This window comes from Pleurodeles waltl, chromosome 1_2 (genome assembly GCF_031143425.1).
Source record: "Pleurodeles waltl isolate 20211129_DDA chromosome 1_2, aPleWal1.hap1.20221129, whole genome shotgun sequence".
Lineage (NCBI taxonomy): Eukaryota > Metazoa > Chordata > Amphibia > Caudata > Salamandridae > Pleurodeles > Pleurodeles waltl.
The window spans coordinates 1,319,069,846-1,319,085,059 of record NC_090437.1 but is presented as its reverse complement, the minus strand read 5'-3'; positions in this window follow the sequence as shown (position 1 = coordinate 1,319,085,059).

Below are 15,214 nucleotides of genomic sequence, written 5' to 3'. Positions count from 1 at the left end.
ACTTAAGTGCAGTGTAAAATGGCTGTGAAATAACGTGGACGTTATTTCACTCAGGCTGCAGTGGCAGGCCTGTGTAAGAATTGTGAGAGCTCCCTATGGGTGGCAAAAGAGATGCTGCAGCCCATAGGGATCTCCTGGAACCCCAATACACTGGGTACCTCAGTACCATATACTAGGGAATTATAAGGGTGTTCCAGTAAGCCAATGTAAATTGGTAAAATTGGTCACTAGCCTGTTAGTGACAATTTAAAAGAAATGAGAGAGCATAACCACTGAGGTTCTGATTAGCAGAGCCTCAGTGAGACAGTTAGTCACTACACAGGTAACACATTCAGGCCACTCAGTGCAGTCGAGTATGCCAGCAACACCTCTGTTTCTAAGATGGCGAGGTCTGGGGCACACTGGAGGAGCTCTGGGCACCTCCCCTTGGAGGTGCAGGCCAGGGGAGTGGTCACTCCCCTTACCATTGTCCAGTTTCACGCCAGGGGATCCCTAAACCGGTGTAGACTGGCTTATGCAGAGATGGGCACCATCTGTGCCCATCAAAGCATTTCCAGAGGCTGGGGGAGGCTACTCCTCCCCAGTCTTCGCACCTATTTCCAAAGGGAGAGAGAGTTACACCATCTCTCAGAGGAAATCCTTTCTTCTGCCTTCCTGGGCCAGGGCTTCCTGGACCCCAGGAGGGCCGAAACCTGTCTGAGGGGTTGGCAGCAGCAGCAGCTGCAGTGGAGACCCCGGAAAGGCAGTTTGGCAGTACCTGGGTTCTGTGCTAGAGACCCGGGCGATCATGGAATTGCCCCCTAATGCCAGAATGGCATTGGGGAGACAAATCCATGATCTTAAACATGTTACATGGCCATGTTCGGAGTTACCATTGTGATGCTGTACATAGGTAGTGACCTATGTACAGTTCACGCATGTAATGGTGTTCCCGCACTCACAAAGTCCAGAGAATTTTCCCTGAACGATGTGGGGGCACCTTGACTAGTGCCAGGGTGCCCACACGCTAAGTAACTTTGCACCCAACCTTCACTAGGTGAAGGTTAGACATATAGGTGACTTATAAGTTACTTAAGTGCAGTGGTAAATGGCTGTGAAATAACGTTGACGTTATTTCACGCAGGCTGCAGTGGCAGGCCTGTGTAAGAATTGTCAGAGCTCCCTATGGGTGGCAAAAGAAATGCTGCAGCCCATAGGGATCTCCTGGAACCCCAACACCCTGGGTACCTCAGTACCAAATACTAGGGAATTATATGGGTGTACCAGTATGCCAATGTGAATTGGTAAATTTAGTCACTAGCCTGTTAGTGACAAATTTGAAAAGCAGAGAGAGCATAACCACTGAGGGTCTGGTTAGCAGAGCCTCAGTGAGACAGTTAGGCATCACACAGGGAACACATACAGGGCACATACTTATGAGCACTGGGGCTCTGCCTGGCAGGGTCCCAGTGACACACAGACTAAAACAACATATATACAGTGAAATATGGGGATAACATGCCAGGCAAGATGGTACTTTCCTACACAACCCCCCACCCCCTCAAAAAAGGACAATAAGACTAGCCATGACCTGATGAGTCTTCATTGTCTAAGTGGAAATATCTGGAGAGTCCATCTGGACTGGAGTGGGTACTCCCAGGTCTATGTTCCACTGTATAGTCCATTCCCTGTAGAGATATGGACCACCTCAACAATTTAGGATTTTCACCTTTCATTTGTTTTAGCCAAAGTAGAGGTTTGTGGTCTGTCTGAACAATGAAGTGACTGCCAAACAGGTATGGCCTCAACTTCTTCAGTACCCAGACCACAGCAAAGGCCTCCCTCTCTATGGCAGACCAACGCTTTTCTCTAGGAGTCAACCTTCTGCTGATAAAAGCAACTGGTTGATCCTGGCCCTCAGAATGCAGTTGTTATAAGACTGCCCCTACCCCTAATTCAGATGCATCAGTTTGAACAATAAATGTCTTGGAGTTACATGGGCATTTTAGGACAGGTGCAGAGCACATGGCCTGTTTGAGCTCCTCAAAAGCTTTCTGACAGCTAGCTGTCCACAATACCTTTTTAGGCATCTTTTTACTTGTGAGATCATTAAGAGGGGCTGCTATGGAGCCATAGTTTTTAGTGAATCTCCTGTAATACCCAGTGAGGCCTAAGAAGGCTCTCACTTGGGTCTGTGTTGTAGGGGGAACCCAATCCATGATTGTCTGGATTTTCCCCTGCAGTGGTGCAATCTGTTCTCCACCTACCAGGTGTCCCAGATAAACCACCTTTCCCTGCCCTATCTGGCACTTTGAGGCCTTAATATTGAGGCCTGCCTTTTGCAGGGCCTCCAAAACTTTCCAAAGGTGGACCAGGTGCTCATCCCAGGTGGAGCTAAAGACAGCTATATCATCTAGATATGCTGCACTAAAAGCCTCCAACCATTGCAGGACTGTGTTCACCAACCTCTGAAAAGTGGCAGGTACATTTTTCAAACCAAAGGACATCACTGTAAATTGGTAGTGCCCTCCTATAGTTGAAAATGCAGTTTTAGGTTTAACATCTTCAGCCAATTTGATCTGCCAATACCCTGCAGTCAAATCAAAGGTGCTTAGATACTTGGCAGATGCCAGTGTATCTATGAGCTCATCTGCCCTGGGTATAGGGCGAGCATCAGTTTTTGTTACCTGATTGAGACCTCTGTAGCCTACACAAAACCTCATCTCCATTTTTCCATCTTTTGAGTGTGGCTTTGGTACAAGCACCACAGGACTCGCCCATGGGCTTTCAGAAGGTTCAACCACTCCTAGATCAAGCATTTTCTGAACCTCTTGTTTTATGCAGTCCCTGACATGGTGAGGCTGCCTATAGATTTTACTTTGGACAGGCATGCTGTCTCCAGTATCAATTGTGTGTTCACACCAAGATGCGGTGCCTGGCACAGTTGAAAAGAATTCAGAAAATTGTCCAAGGAGATTTATGCAGTTGTCTTTCTGTTCTGCATTCAGACAATCTGCCAAAACTACTCCCTCCACTAAAGCATCTTCTTCAGTGGATGAGAAGAGATCAGGGAGAGTGTCACTAACTTCTTCCTGTCCCTCATCTGTTGCCATGAGCAGGGTGAGATCAGCCCTGTCATAGTAGGGTTTTAGGCGGTTGACATGAAGCACCCTAAGGGGACTCCTGGCAGTGCCCATGTCTACCAGATAGGTAACCTCACCCTTTTTCTCAACAATTAGATGGGGTCCACTCCATTTGTCCTGGAGTGCTCTTGGGGCCACAGGCTCCAATACCCACACCTTCTGTCCTGGTTGGTACTGAATCAGAACAGCCTTCTGGTCATGCCATTGCTTCTGGAGCTCTTGGATGGCCTGAAGGTTTTTACTGGCCTTTTTCATGTACTCAGCCATTCTGGATCTTAGGCCAAGTACATAGACCACTATTTCCTGTTTGTGAGCTTTTAAAAGTTGTTCCCAACCCTCCTTCACAAGTGTTAGTGGACCTCTTACAGGGTGTCCAAAGAGGAGTTCAAAGGGGCTGAAGCCCACTCCTTTCTGGGGTACCTCCCTGTAAGCAAAAAGGAGGCAATGTAACAGAACATCCCATCTCCTCCTGAGTTTTTCAGGGAGTCCCATTATCCTACCTTTGAGAGTTTTATTAAACCTCTCTACCAGTCCATTAGTCTGTGGATGGTAAGGAGTGGTGAATGTGTATGTTACACCACATTCCTTCCACATAGATTTCAAGTATGCAGACATAAAGTTGCTACCCCTGTCTGATACAACCTCTTTTGGAAAACCCACCCTGGAAAAGATTCCCAGGAGAGCTTTTGCCACTGCAGGTGTTGTAGTGGTCCTTAGAGGAATTGCTTCAGGATATCTTGTGGCATGGTCAACAGCCACCAAGATAAACCTATTGCCTGAAGCAGTAGGAGGGTGAAAGGGGGCAACTATGTCAACCCCTACCCTTTCAAAGGGGACCCCAACCACAAGTAGTGGAATAAGGGTAGCCTTTGGTGTGCCACCAGTCTTGCCACTGGCTTGGCAGGTCACACAAGACTTGCAAAAATCTTTAGTGTCCTCTGACATCCTAGGCCAGTGAAACAGGGGGACAAGCCTTTCCCATGTTTTGATCTGGCCCAAATGCCCAGCCAAAGGAATGTCATGTGCCAGAGTTAGGAGGAACTCTCTGTACTGCAGGGGAATGACCAATCTCCTGGCTGCTCCAGGTTTTGGGTCCCTTGCCTCGGTGTACAAGAGGTTGTCCTCCCAGTTAACTCTATGTGAGTCACTGACATCCCCATTTTGCTGTCTGACAGCTTGCTGTCTGAGACCCTCTAATGTGGGACAGGTTTGCCGTGCCACACTCAACTCTTCCCTGGCAGGCCCCCCTCCACCCAAAAGCTCAGCAGTGTCTGCTGCCAGCTCATCTGGTGAAGGTTCTGCACAGGGAGGAAAGTCTTCCTCCTCAGAAGGAGAATCATCTGTAGATGGAGGGATAGTGGGTAGGGATTTACCCTTGCTACCCCTACCTTTAGGGAGCACTTGGTCCATTGTTCCAGGATCCAAGTTACCCTGTCCTTTTTGCTTTTTGGCCTGACCCCTGTCAAAGCAAAAATATGCCCAGGAATGCCCAGCATTGCTGCATGAGCCTCCAACTCCACTTCTGCCCAAGCTGATGTCTCTAAATTGTTCCCTAGTAGACAGTCTACAGGTAAATCTGAGGCAACCACAACTTTCTTTGAACCAGTAACTCCCCCCCCCCCAGTTGAGACTCACAACAGCCATGGGGTGGCTAAGAGTGTTGTTATGAGCGTCTGTCACTTGGTACTGCTGACCAAGTAGGTGTTGTTCAGGGTGCACCAGTTTCTCTATCACCACAGTAACACTGGCATCTGTGTCCCTGTAGGCCTGAACCTCAACACAATTTATAAGGGGAAGTTGTTTGTACTTATCCATATTAAGGGGATAAGCAACCAAGGTGGCCAAATCAATGGCACCTTCAGAGACTAACACAGCCTCTGTGGTCTCCCTAACAAGACCAACCCCAACTAAATTACGAAACGTTAGCCCAGCTACTCCCTTGGATTGGCTATTAGTAGGTTTGCTCCCACCACCACTGCTATTACTAGGGGCACTAGAATTTGCAGTAGGGGTTGTGGTAGTGGGAGGTTTGGTGTTTTTCTTTGGACAACTGGCATCAGTTGTCCAATGGCCTTTGACTTTACACAAATAACACCAAGGCTTTTTAACCTGATTTGAAGAGGATTTGGACCCACCACCCCAACCAGAGGATTTTTGTGGGCCTGATGAAGACTCAGTTTTACTTTTGTCCCCACCTTTATCAGAAGACTTACCATCCTTCTTCTTGCCATCCTTGTCACCCCCTGTATGAACCTTTCTGTTCACTCTTGTTCTGACCCATTTGTCTGCCTTCTTTCCCAATTCTTGGGAGAGGTCAGATCTGAGTCCACTAGATATTGGTGTAACAAGTCAGACACACAGTTATTCAGAATATGCTCTCTCAAAATAAGATTATACAGGCTTTCATAGTCAGAAACTTTACTGCCAGTAACCACCCCTCCAAGGCCTTCACTGAACAGTCAACAAAGAGTTGTGAGGACTCTTTTCTGGTGTCTCTGAACTTAATCCTGTATTGTTCAGTGGTTAAGCCAAATCCATCCAAGAGAGCATCCTTCAAAACTGCAAAATTGTTAGCATCACTTTCTCTAACAGTAAGGAGCCTATCACTACCCTTTCCTGTGAAAGATAGCCACAAAATAGCAGCCCACTGCCTTTGAGGGACCCCCTGTACCATACAGGCCCTCTCAAGTGCAGCAAACCACTTGTTGATGTCATCCCCCTCCTTGTAACGGGGGACTATCTTGTGCAGATTCCTGGAATCATGCTCTGTAACAGGATTATTATCAGGAATACTGCTATTGCTGCCACCATGGGGTCCAAACCCCAATCTCTGTCTCTCCTTCTCCAGGTCTAAGGATTCCCTATCTAAGGCCAGCTGTTGCTGTTTAAGCTTCAGTCTGGTCTCTTCAACTCTCAACTTTGTGAGTTTCCTTTCTAACATATTGTCTTTAGGGTGGGTGGGCTGGGAATGCTTTGAAACAGAAGATAAATTGGAAACAACAGAGGGAGATCTGTCCCTAACTGACTGAACCCCAGCAACTTGGCCTCTAGGAATAAAGACTTCCCTACTATGATGGGAACCTCCATTACTACCAACATTACTAGGTGTCCTGCTAAGGGGCAGATTTGGAACAGAACCCTCCCCACCTCCCTCAAGGAGATCCCCTGAGTCAGAATGGGAACCTTCTATTAACCTCTCATTCAATGTGCCTGCTTGGACTCATCATTTACAATGACCATGTTGAATAGAAACTCTTTTGTAGGATTCTTTCCTATCACTAAACCTCTATCTAAGCAGAGACTCCTCAGGCTCTTGTAATTTAAATTGTCATAAGTAGTATTGACCATTAAGAGCAGACTCTACATCAGACATTATAGTAAAAGGTTTAGAAATAGTGAGAAGGAAGAAAAAGTTTCAGAACTTTTTAAAGAACAGAGAAAAAAAACTTTTTCTAACTTTTTAGAAACTTTTAGAAGTTTTAGAATACTTTTCAGCACTTAGTAGAAAGTGTAAGAGGAGAAAAGCAAAACTTTTTGATTAGGTGTACATACACTCAACTTGTATTGTATATTATTCTCTTATGAAAAGTACACAATGAGAAAGTGGTAAGTAGTTACAAGTACTTATCCCACCGATGCACAACCAATGTAGGAGGCTGGCCTGGCTTGTAGTGGGTACCAGAGGTACTTACACCTTGTGCAGGGTCCAATTATCCCTTATTAGTGTAGAAGAGGTGTTTCTAGCAGCTTAGGCTGATAGAAGGTAGCTATGGCAAAGCAGCTTAGGCTGAACTAGGAGACATGTAAAGCTCCTACTATACCACTGGTGTCATATGCACAATATCATAAGAAAACACAATACACAGACGTACTAAAAATAAAGGCACTTTATTTTTATGACAATATGACAAAAGTATCTCAGTGAGTACCCTCAGTATGAGGATAAGTTATATACACAAGATATATGTACACAAACCAATATTATGCAGGTAATAGCAAGAAAAGTAATGCAAGCAGTGTAAAGTTACAGTAGATTGCAATAGGAACACATAGGTATAGGGGCAACACAAACCATATACTCCAGAAGTGGAATGCGAACCACAAATGGACCCCAAACCTATGTGAGCTTGTAGAGGGTCGCTGGGGCTGTAAGAAAACAGTGAGGGTTAGAAAAATAGCCCACCCCAAGACCCTGAAAGGAAGGTGTAAAGTGCACCTACTACCCCCAGAGAGCACAGAAGTCGTGATAGGGGGATTCTGCAGGAAGAACAAACACCAGCAATGCAACAACAGTGGATTTCCGGACCTGAGTACCTGTAAGACGAGGGGACCAAGTCCAATAGTGGCAATAGTGTCGAGAGAGGGCAGGAGCCCAGGAAATTCCAGCTGAGGGTGCAAGGAAGCTGCCACCTGTTGGAAGAAGCTTGGAGTTCTGCAAGAAAGAAGAGGACTAGGAACTTCTGCTTTGGAGGATAAATGTCCCACGTTGCGATGAAGCTTGCAGAGGTGTTCCCACTCAGAAAGACCGCAAACAAGCCTTGTTAGCTGCAAGGGTTGCAGCAGAGTTTTTTGGGTGCTGCTGTGGCCCAGGAGGGATCAGGATGTTGACACTTGGAAGAGGAGACAGAGGGGGCACCCAGCAAAATAGGGAGCCCTCACAGAAGCAGGCAGCACCCGCAGAAGTACCTGAGCAGGCACTTCGAAGAAAAGTGAAACGGAGTCCACCGAAAATTCACAAAAGGGATTCCCACGACGCCGAAGGACAACTCAGAAGGTTGTGCACTGCAGGAATGAGTGTCGGTCCCAGGCTTGGCTGTGCATGAAGGAAATCCTGGAAGAGTGCACAGGAGCCGGAGCAGCTGCAAATCACGCGGTACCCAGCAATGCAGTCTAGCATGGGGAGGCAAGGACTTACCTCCACCAAACTTGGACTGAAGAGTCACTGGACAGTGGGAGTCACTTGGACAGAGTTGCTGAGTTCCAGGAACCACGCTCGTCATGCTGAGAGGGGACCCAGAGGACCAGTGATGCAGTCTTTTGGTGCCTGCGGTTGCAGGGGGAAGATTCCGTCGACCCACGGGAGAGTTCTTCAGAGCTCCTGGTGCAGAGAGGAGGCAGGCTACCCCCAGAGCATGCACAATCTGGAAACAGTCGAGAAAGCCGGCAGGATGAAGCGATACAAGGTTGCTAGTAGTCGTCTTGCTACTTTGTTGCGGTTTTGCAGGCGTCCTGAGCAGTCAGCGGTCGATCCTTTGGCAGAAGGTGAAGAGGGAGATGCCGAGGAACTCTGATGAGCTCTTGCATTCGTTATCTGGTGAGATCCCCAAAGCAGACCCTAAATAGCCAGAAAAGGAGGTTTGGCTACCTAGGAAGGAGGATTGGCTACCAAGAGAGGTAAGAGCCTATCAGAAGGAGCCTCTGACGTCACCTGCTGGCACTGGTCACTCCCCTTTCCTTTGTCCAGTTTTGCGCCAGAGCAGGGCTGAGGGATCCCTAAACCGGTATAGACTGGCTTATGCAGAGATGGGCACCATCTGTGCCCATCAAAGCATTTCCAGCGGCTGGGGGAGGCTACTCCTCCCCAGCCATCACACCTAATTCCAAAGGGAGAGGGTGTTACACCCTCTCTCAGAGGAAATCCTTTGTTCTGCTTTCCTTGGCCAGGGCTGCCTGGACCCCAGGAGGGACGAAACCTGTCTGAGCGGTTGGCAGCAGCTGCAGTGGAGACCCCAGAAAGGCAGTTTGGCAGTACCCGGGTTCTGTGCTAGAGACCCGGGGGATCCATGGAATTGTCCCCCCAATGTCAGGATGGCATTGGGGTGACAATTCCATGATCATAGACATGTTACATGGCCATGTTCGGAGTTACCATTGTGACGCTGTACATAGGTAGTGACCTATGTACAGTGCACGCGTGTAATGGTGTCCCGCACTCACAAAGTCCAAGGAATTTGCCCTGAACGATGTGGGGGCACCTTGGCTAGTGCCAGGGTGCCCACACACTAAGTAACTTTGCACCCAACCTTCACCAGGTGAAGGGTAGACATATAGGTGACTTATAAGTTACTTAAGTGGTAAATGGTTGTGAAATAACGTGGATGTTATTTCACGCAGGCTGCAGTGGCAGAACTGTGTAAGAATTGTCAGAGCTCCCTATGGGTGGCAAAAGAAATGCTGCAGCCCATAGGGATCCCCTGGAACCCCAATACCCTGGGTACTTCAGTACCATATACTAGTGAATTATATGGGTGTACCAGTATGCCAATGTGAATTGGTAAATTTAGTCACTAGCCTGTTAGTGACAAATTTGGAAAGCAGAGAGAGCATAACCACTGAGGTTCTGGTTAGCAGAGCCTCAGTGAGACAGTTAGGCATCACACAGGGAACACATACAGGGCACATACTTATGAGCACTGGGGCCCTGGCTGGCAGGATCCCAGTGACACATAGACTAAAACCACATATATACAGTGAAATATGGGGGTAACATGCCAGGCAAGATGGTACTTTCCTACAGACAGTCCTCATACTACTTTCCATCCATGCTGCACTGTCTTCAAAAGTGCTGGTATCGTAAACTACTGTAAAATAACACATACACACAACATGGGAGGTACACATTAACAATGGCCACTCGCTTGTTTTACTGTTTGAGTATGAGCAAGGAAAAAAAACCTTCACAAACGTGTAAAAAAGCTAACTTGGGCTTGCAATCTTCACGGTAAAGTACCTGTCCTAAAAATATGTCCTCTCAGTCCTACAGTACCAGTCCGCAAGATATATAAGATGAAAAGGGTAAGCTTAACTTAGTAACAAAGCAGAAGAAAGCAACATACTACTAAAGACATGAGGGAGTCAGGTACAAACATGAAAAAATAGAAAAAAGAAGGGAAAAAGCAGGGATAACATGAAGTGAACAAAGCTTAGATAATTTGAAAATAAGTACAGAAAAGTACAGTAAAAAAAAGAAGAAAAGTTATTCTAAATGAGGAGAGGTGAAAGTTTGAGAAATAATATAACAGGAAGACTTACTGGCGCCAGCAAATCCGCCAGCTGCCGCACTGGTGGTGGCACTGGCACCCTTGTCTTCTGGACCCGCCTAAGATCGTGGCCTTTTCTTCTCCTTGGGTGCTGAGGTAAAAAATAGAAAAGATAAAAAAAATAGATTAGTGGTACAATCCCAAAAAATATTTTGACAGGCAAAGGCAAAGGTAGTACATTGTGCTTTTCTAAATCAGTTTGCCTATAGTACTAGTACCGACTTGAGTTGACCTATCAATTTCCTACACATAAGCCCTACTCGAAATTGCCTAACCCTGAACTAAATGTGCAACTATGTACCACTACTAATGCATTCATATTGCAGAAAATGATCTTTGCTTCTCAAACCTCCTTTGATGGGCCAACTCAGTCACCCTTTTTTTTCAAGCATAGATGCATACTACTCATCAGTGGGAGATTGCAATTGGCATGAACTGCTTAAGCTACATAAAAAAGGCATGGAGAAGACAATGCTAACTCACTGATATTGCTTACTACTACTAGTACCACTATCTTATTCTTGGTGACAGGAGGAGTCTCAGTCTACATGGCTTCTTAAATAATCAGCCCAAACCTGCAATAATGAGTACAATTAGGAAGCGCTGAATAAGCACCTGGCTATTTCAAACTGGGTAACATAATATTCGTTGTAGCATTAAAAAAATAGCATTGTGGAACCCACATAACAAATATATAACTATTTACTCTCCAAGCCCTGACACCTCGATGCCCAGCAGGTCGAGTAGGTCCTGCTTGCGATCCAGTATCTCCACCCAACACTGTGTCAACTGCTGCTGGGTGCACTGGACCCCAGTGTGCCAACTCACACAATGGTGCACCCTCCTCCACACCATTGATGTTCCCGAAAGGCATAACTCCTCCCAGGCCTGCTGCCTGCTGCCACAATGAACACAAGTGCTGCCACCTCCGCCTCAGTAAAAATGGGTTGGGGCTGCACCCCTTAGCGATGCTGAAATCTACAAGGTAAGTAGCTAACAGCCGCACTGGCACTGCCACTCCCTCTGCCGCCCTGCTCTCCTATGGCACTGTCTGGAAAAATGAAAAGGGAGCAAATAGAAAGAAGGAAGGAAGAAAGAAAAATTAAAGAAGTAAACAGAAAAGCAAAAAAATAAAGTAACCTAAAAGTCACAAAAATCACAAAAAATTACAGAAACGTAAAATACAATGCACAAACTGATGAAATAAAGGAACAGGAGGGGTGGATAATTTAGAAAAGGGTGGGATTTAAAAGGTTAAGGGTGGATTCAAGTTAGGCCCAGCACCATGCAGAGAGAGACAGAGGAAACAAAATGGCCATGCACATGTGATCCACGTGGTGCCGTTCATGGAATGTTTTCAATACGAGAACATGCATTACAATCTTGAACATTAAAAATGTAGCTGAAATGGGCGCTTCAAGCAATTCCGCCCACTGGTGGAATTCTATGTAGTTTGAAGAGTTTTTAAACCACTTAGTGGAATTCTGCTCAGTGGAACTCCAGGAGCACTGCCCATCCCTAGAGTCAAACCAACAGCATCTAGAGCAAAAACAGTGGGGATGACAATCCAAAAAGGGCACTTTCCTACCTACATGATCCCCCGAGATGAAAGGGGATGAGCAACAAACCTCCCTCTTGGTGTTTCTCATCATCTAAGTGGAAGAACCTGGAAAGGACATCCTCATTGGCATGGACAGTCCCAGGTCTGGGTTCCACTGTAAAGTCCATACCCTATAGGGAAATGAACCACCTCAAAAATTTGGGGTTCTCTCCTCTCATCTGCGTAGGCCACCTGAGAGGCCTGTGGTTGGTTTGATCCTTGAAGTGAGTCCCAAACAAGTATGTTCTCAGCTTCTTCAGGGACCAAACCACAAAAAAGGCTTCCCTCTCAATGGCACTCCAATGCTGTTCTGTAGGGAAGAGTCGCCTGCTAATGTAAGCAATTCGTTCACTCCTGCCCTCATTGTTTGTTTGTGACGACACTGCCCCAACTCCATGTTCGAAAGGAACTGTTTGAACAATGAACTCTTTCCCATAGTCTGGTGCTTTTAGGACAGGTTCTGGCACATGGCTGCTTTCAGGGTGTCAACAGCCTTTTGACATCCAGGGGTCCAAACAACCTTCTTAGGCTGCTTCTTGGTGGTGACCTCAGTTAGAGGGGCCACAATGGTACTGTACCCCTTCACAAACCTCCTGTAGCACCCAGTCAAGCCAAGGAATGTCCTGACTTGGGTCTGAGTCTTGGGAGCCTCCCAATCTAGAATTGGCTGGATTTTGAGTTGGTGAGGACTCACCCCTAGCTCCAGTATCTTACATACCTCAGCTTTGATGCAGTCTGTGACTTGATCAGATAATCTATATATCTTGTTTTTGACAGGGAGGCTGTCATCTGTGTCCACATCATGGACACAGTAGGTTGTCTGACCAGGGGTCAAAGAGAAGAGTTCTGCAAACTGGCTGAGGACTTGCCTGCAGTCAGCTTGCTACTTTACTGCTTTGCAGTGAAGGTGTCAGATAACTCAACACTTTCCACTGAACCATTTTGTGGATTTGTTGACAGCAGGTCAGGGAGGGGTTCACTTTCCTCCTCCTGTCCTTCAGTGACCATCAGCATGGTCATGATAGCCCGGTGTTGGTGTGGCTTCAGACGATTCACATGGAGCACCCTCTGAGTGTTTTAAGGAGTGACTCATTTTACCAGATAGGTGACTTGCCCTTTATTCTCCAAAATGAGGTAGGGCCAAGCCCACTTCTCTTGGAGGGCCCCGGAAGTCACAGGCTGCCGCACTCACATCAACTGACCTCGTTTGGTACCTAACCAGTGCTGAGGTTTGAACATATCAAAGCTTGAAAGGCTCTTTCTTCATGTACTCATCCATGAGTGAACACAGGCAAGAGCACACGGTCCACTAAGTCCTGTTTGGGTTGTTTGAGAGGTTTCTCCTAACCTTACCTTTCCAGACTTAGGGAACCCCTTACAGGATGGCATAACAGAAGTTCAAAGAGGCTGAAGCCAATCTTATGAGGGACTTCTCTGTAGGTACACAAGAGGCAGGTAATAGGAGTTTTTCATGGGGTCTCATTATCATATCTTCCTTGGTTTTGTTGACTCTTTCCACCTAACCCTTTGTCTGGGGATATAGGGGGTGATGAACATGTTCTTACATCACATTCATTCCACATAGCATTTAGATACGCTGACATGAAATTTGTTGCTCTATCAGAAACGAACTCTTTAGGAAATCTTCCCCTGGTGAAGATTCCAAGGAAAGCCTTTGCAACTGCACGGGTAGTGGTAGTCCTGAGGGGAATTGTCTCTGGGCACCAAGTGGCATGGTCTGCTACCACTAGAATAAATATGTTCCAGATGCAGTTGGAGGGTCAAGGGGACCAACAATGGGCACCCCTACCCCCCGAAAGGGAATCCCAACCACCTGAAGTGGAAATAAGGGAGCCTTTGGTTGTCCTCTTGTCTTGTCACCGGCTTGACAGGTGGTGCTGGAGCGACGCAACTCCTTCACCATCTAAGGCATCTAGGGCTAATAAAAATGGGCAACCAACCTCTCCCAGGTTTTGGTTTGTCCCAGATCTCCAGTAAGGGGGATGTCATGGACTAAGGTCAGAATAAACTCTTGCTACACCTAGGGGACCACCACTCTCCTGGCTGCCCCTGGTTTGAGATCCTTGGCTTCAGTGTACAGAAGTCCATCTTCCCAATAGACCATGTGAGTTCATCTGTCATCACCCTCCTCTTTCCTTGCAGCCTGATGCCTAATGCCTAAGGTCTTCAACAGTATGGCACGTCCTTTGTCCTTGACATAGGTCCTCTCAGTAGGGTCCCCTTGCACTTAAGAGCTCTGCCAGATCAGGCCAGACCCCATCAGCTGCAGTTCCCTCCTCAGGTATCAGGGCATCAGGGCATCTTCCTGCAGAAATTTCGAAATCATTTCTCAATAGCCACTACACTAAGATGGCAGAGAGCACAACCACCTTCTTTGGGGCAGTAATCCCCCCCTGCTCTAAGCTTACAAAAGCTATTGGATGAATCTGAGTCTCATTGTCAGGATTGGTTGGTTACCTGGTGACTGACACCAGGTATCTTTATGTCTGGGGAAACCAGTCTGGCTGCCACCTTGATGACACTGGCACCTGTATCCCTCAGAGCATCTACCTTAGTTTCATTGATTTTAGGCCTTTGTCTATACTTCTCCATACTTTGAGCTAAGACTGCCAGGGTTTCAATATCCACCAGGGAAACTAAAGTAGCCTCAATGTAACCTTTGGCCTCTCCAGAGTACACTTCCACCCACACCCCTATGCTAGCCAGTCCCTCAGATTGTCCACCAATGAGGGTCTTCTTGGACCATGGTACATCACCTTTATTATGCCCTGACTGCTGACAGTCATAGCATACCCCCAGCCTTCTTAGGGCCCCAGTTCTTACCTTGATACCTCTTTCCTTTGGACTGGGAAGAGTCTCAGGGCACATCCTTCTGAGAACATTTTCGGGACCTTCCGAGAACTCTTTTTATCCTTGGTAGTTCTCACCTCTTTTCCTTTCTGGGAAGTCTGAGCACCATTCTTGGGATCACCCCCACCTTAGGTCTTCCTGGACACCCTGGTTCTGATCCGCTTGTCAGCTATCCTCCCCAGGTCTCTGGGAGAAGCCAACTTAGAATCTACTAGATGGTGTTGTGATTACTCTGTGGTACAATTGGTTAGAATGTGCTCCTTCATAGTTAAATTATAAAGCCCTTCATTTGTGTCTACCCAGTGCTTTTAATCCAGCCCTCTAGTACTTTGACTGAGGAGTCTACAAAGTTCACCCACATTTGTTTTTGGCATTTTTGGGTGTCACTATAATTGACTCTGTACTCCTTTGTAGTGAGTTCAAACCCTTTAATGAGGGTCTCCTTCATGTGATGATAGGACACATCCACTTACTCATTAAGGGTCAAAAGTCTATTTCGATCCTTCATTGAGAATAACCCCCCAAAAAGTAGAGTGTCCCAGTGTTGGTAACTTATCCTTAATTTGCAGGCCCACTCAAAG